Source organism: Schizosaccharomyces octosporus (assembly GCF_000150505.1).
Source record: "Schizosaccharomyces octosporus yFS286 unplaced genomic scaffold supercont6.3, whole genome shotgun sequence".
NCBI classification, from domain to species: Eukaryota; Fungi; Ascomycota; class Schizosaccharomycetes; order Schizosaccharomycetales; family Schizosaccharomycetaceae; genus Schizosaccharomyces; species Schizosaccharomyces octosporus.
The window spans coordinates 26,653-31,652 of record NW_013185621.1 but is presented as its reverse complement, the minus strand read 5'-3'; the positions used below and the strand labels follow the sequence as shown (position 1 = coordinate 31,652).

The 5,000-nt window shown below is 42.1% G+C and overlaps 1 non-coding gene across 1 annotated transcript in view; it reads left to right on the top strand.

Annotated features, from left to right (window-relative positions):
- The window catches only part of SOCG_16328, a 3,649-nt gene extending 1,077 nt beyond the window's left edge, over positions 1 to 2,572 (top strand). Inside the window, exon 1 of the ribosomal RNA XR_001203014.1 lies at positions 1 to 2,572. This exon is cut by the window's left edge and continues 1,077 nt beyond it. This is a non-coding gene — a ribosomal RNA (28S ribosomal RNA).
- The last annotated feature ends 2,428 nt before the right edge of the window (positions 2,573 to 5,000 follow it).

The following is a 5,000-nucleotide window of genomic DNA, read 5'->3' as shown; positions in this document are numbered from 1 at the left end:
GTAGAGATTCTGACGTGCAAATCGATACTCTGGTGGAGGCTCGTAGAGATTCTGACGTGCAAACCATCTAGTAAATCGATATAGGGGCGAAAGACTAGGGGCAAAGATCAGTTTTATGAGGTATTCCGAGGTAAAGCGAATGATTAGAGGAGCAGAAACTCTATTCTCAAACTTAAATATGTAAAATATGTAAGACGCCCATTGGACGTGGGCCATCGCTTAATTGGACGTGGGCCATACGGTAAGCAGAACTGGCGATGCGGGATGAACCGAACGTGAGGTTAAGGTGCCGGAATGTACGCTCATCAGACACCAGCAAAGGTGTTAGTTCATCTAGACAGCAGGACGGTGGCCATGGAAGTCGGAATCCGCTAAGGAGTGTGTAACAACTCACCTGCCGAATGAACTAGCCCTGAAAATGGATGGCGCTTAAGCGTACTACCCATACCTCACCGTCTGGGTTATGTAATAATTGAGAAGCTCAGACGAGTAGGCGGGCGTGGAGGTTTGTGACGAAGCCTTGGGCGTGAGCCTGGGTCGAACAGCCTCTAGTGCAGATCTTGGTGGAAGTAGCAAATATTCAAATGAGAACTTTGAAGACTGAAGTGGGGAAAGGTTCCATGGGAACAGCAGTTGGCCATGGGTTAGTCGATCCTAAGAGATAGGGAAGCTCCGTATGAAAGTTGCACGATTTTCGTGCCTCCTATCGAAAGGGATCCGGTTAATATTCCGGAACCAGAAGGTGGAATCAACACGGCACGTAAATGAAGTTGGAGACGTCGGCAGGAGCCCTGGGAAGAGTTCTCTTTCTTTTAACAAACCACGAACTTACCCTGAAATCGGTTATCCGGAGCTAGGGTATGGTGTTTGGAAGAGTTCAGCGCCTCATGCTGGATCCGGTGCGCTCTTGACGACCCTTGAAATCCAACGGAAGAATGGGGGTTTCGGCTCCTCTTGTTTTCACATCTGGTCGTACTCATAACCGCAGCAGGTCTCCAAGGTGAACAGCCTCTAGTTGATAGAACAATGTAGATAAGGGAGTCGGCAAAATGGATCCGTAACTTCGGGATAAGGATTGGCTCTAAGGGTTGGTACGTTGAACAGTTGCTGGTCCGGATTCGGCGGACTGGATGTTTTGCCTTTCGGGGTAGAGGGGTAGAGACGGCTGGCTGGAGGCTGGACCTTGGCTTTTCCTGGTAAGGCTGCTCTCTTCCACGGGGGTATGCCCTTACTGGCGTACAATTAACAACCAACTTAGAACTGGTACGGACAAGGGGAATCTGACTGTCTAATTAAAACATAGCATTGCGATGGCCAGGTGTTGACGCAATGTGATTTCTTGTCTGCCCAGTGCTGTCAAAGTGAAGAATTCAACCAGCGCGGGTAAACGGCGGGAGTAACTATGCTCTCTTAAGGTAGCCAAATGCCTCGTCATCTAACTAGTGACGCGCATGAATGGATTAACGAGATTCCCACTGTCCCTATCTACTATCTAGCGAACCACAGCCAGGGGAACGGGCCTGGAAAATCAGCGGGGAAGAAGACCCTGTTGAGCTTGACTCTAGTTTACATTGTGAAGAGACATAGAGGGTGTAGGATAAGTGGGAGTGTAGGGACCTCTCTGCACGCCGGTGAAATACCACTACCTTTATCGTTTCTTTACTTAATCAATGAAGCGGAATTGGGATTAGTTCCCACATTCTAGCCTTAAGGTTCCTTGCGAACTGATCCGCGTTGATGACATTGTCAGGTGGGGATTTGGCTGGGGCGGCACATCTAGTTAAAAGTGTCCTAAGGGGGGCGTCATCGAGGCTCATCGAGAACAGAAAAAGGGTAAAGCCCCTTGATTTTGATTTTCAGTGTGAATACAACCATGAAAGTGTGGCCTATCGATCCTTGTTGCCTCGAAATTTGAGGACAGAGGTGCCAGAAAGTTACCACAGGGATAACTGGCTTGTGGCAGCCAAGCGTTCATAGCGACGTTGCTTTTGATTCTTCGATGTCGGCTCTTCCTATCATACCGAAGCAGAATTCGGTAAGCGTTGGATTGTCACCCATAATAGGGAACGTGAGCTGGGTTTAGACCGTCGTGAGACAGGTTAGTTTACCTACTGATGAAGTGTCGTCGCAATGGTAATCAACTTAGTACGAGAGGAACCGTTGATTCAGATCATTGGTATTGCGGCTGCCTGACAAGGCAATGCCGCGGAGCTATCATCTGCTGGATAAGGCTGAACGCCTCTAAGCCCGAATCCATGCCAGAAAGCGACGATTTGTTGGTCCGCATAATTATGTGTATACAAATAGAGTTTTTACTGCATCATAGAAGATGGCGTCGGTTGATAAGACGGAAGTGTCTTGTTGACTTGTCCATGAAATTCCATTGAAACTTGTGCGGAGTCGAATCCATTGCATACGACTTTAATGTGGAACGGGTATTGTAAGCAGTAGAGTAGCCTTGTTGTACGATCTGCTGAGATTAAGCCTTTGTTCCCAAGATTTGTTCCATAAGGAACACATCATCCTCTTTATTTTATTTATCTCTTATACCACTTTTTCTAGTAGGCATTTTCTTTAATGACTTGCTATTTCAAAGTGGTGTTGGAGGTATATATATATATTTCTAGTTAGTTAATAGTAGAGTTAGAATTAGAATAGAAGAAGGAAGGAAGGAAGGAAGGAAGAAAGAAGAAGAAGAAGGAGGAGGAGGAAGAAGAAGGGGGAGAAGAAGAAGAAGAAGAAAGCAAGTGGCGGTGTTGCGGTTCGCATAGAGCGCGCGAAAATTTTTTTAGGAACTTGGATTCGAGTCGCTTTGAGTCGCTTTTTTTTGATTTTTCCTGACCCAGGGAGTAATGAAAAAAAACAAAAGTGTATTCGTTTCAGTTGGTGGTAGTAGTGGTGGTAGTAGTAATAGTAATCGTAGTTGTAGTTGTAAGTTAGTGTAGTTGTAGTTGTAAGTAATTCGTTGGCCAACCCTCTTGTCATACATAGTTTGCCGTAGTTGAGTTTGCCCAAACGCAAAACGCAAAACGCAAAACGTAAAACGCAAAACGTAAAACGCTCTAATTGGGAAATCAACCCTAACCTAAACCTAACTTGACCTAGCAGCAGCAAGGTAGCTAGTAGCTAGTTAGGTCCGGTGGTCCGGTCATTGATTCTAAAATTCGACAAGATAGGATAGAATAAAATTATTCGACAAGATAGGATAGAATAAATGAAATGAAATAAAATCAAGAGACAAGTGTTAACGCGCCGGAACGCACTGTTGTAGAAAAATGCCAGACATCATGTATGAGTTGGTAAAATGGATACAAGGACACCGAAAATGAGGATGGTAAAATGGATACAAGGACACCGAAAATGAATAAATAGACATAGGAATTTCAATACAAATTAGAATTAGAAAAAAATAAAAGATAAATAAAAATATAGCACTTAAATAAAAATATAGGCTAGGTTAGGTTAGGTTAGGTTTGGATGCAAGCAAAACAAAAAATTTCAAAAAGTCCATGGACGACGGATGGGTGATGACGGACGAATACTTGAAATTGAATGCAACAAACGTGGTAGATAAGATAAGATATGATATGATATGATGGCAAACAGCAGGGCTTGTTTATATAAGAACTTGAATCAAACTCGATTCTTCTATATGCTATTATTTAACAGGAATGAATATACTATGCTATATATTCCATCAAACAACACCCAACATAAATAATCAAGTAATAAATAAATAGATAACTAGATAAATAAATAAATAAATAGAAAGAAAACAAAAATGCTTGCTTTGACAATATCCTTCCACTATGAAGCCAAGGTTCCAATTAGTAACATCTTGTACGTTTCCCCTTTTCTTTTCAAGTCTCATCTGGGTTCCAATGGTTACTTTTAGGTTGGTTTTTTTTGGGGGGTTTTGGGTGATGGTGATGGTCAGGGTTGATCCAAAGGAAAGGAAAGGAAAATCCGGAGAAAATTCAGGATTCAACATTGGGTAATGCCGTATGGTTACAAAAGAGTGTAAATGGGTTTGGTTATAGGTTTTGTTGGATTTGGGTCCTTTTGCGGTTGGAATGGAGAAAGACCCATCTGAAGAGTAAGAAAAGGGAGAAACAACAAGGAATGGAAATGGAATTTAAAAAACCCAAAACATCAAAGAGGTCAGGCAAGCATGTTGGGGACAAGCAATCGAGTAGAAAAAAAAAAAAAAAAGAAAAAGACAAGAGGACAAGTGGTCGTGATATATATACGGAAACGGAAGCCAATGAGAGGATTAGAAAATAAATAGAAAACAAATAGTCCGACGTATGATGTCTTGCGGTAACCAAAGAGAAACATGAAATTTTCCAAGGAACAAGGTAACGGATAGGTCGGGAATTCGCAGAGGTGGCTGGCATTCGGAAGCAAATAGGGAACAATAGGAAACAAAGTAGCGGAAAAAGAAACCCGAGGAAAGCAAGTAACGGAAAAGAAAAAGCAAACATACGTGGCTGGCTTTGTTACTCTGCAAAACACAACAAAACAAGCAAACAAAACAAGCAATCGGAAAAAAAAAGAACGAAAAAAAAAAAAGACGAAAGAACAAAAGAACCAAAAAAGCAAGGCAGGAAAAATAAAAATGTCAAAGAAGAAGAATCCTGACCAAAAAAAGCTTAGAAAAGGTGGTGTATGCAAAGGAGGGATTTCCAACGATATAGTAGAATCTTGAGAAACAGGGTTAAACAATAAAAAAATAAATTTCAATATTTCTTTTTGTAATTCTTGAGTCTCAAGCGCCTGGATAGAAACAACAGCAAACAATGTGTCCTCAAAGGGAAGGAGTAGGCACATTCCGGGAGGGAGTGTGAAAAAAAGGGGAAAAATGAAGGTTTGAGCGGAAAACAAAAAAATAAAATATATAATTAAAAGAAAAGATTTTGAAATGGGTGGAAATCGAGAAATGGGAGGGTCGATATTGAGTTGGTCAAGGTAGTAGCTAGTGACTAGCAAAGATGATAGAA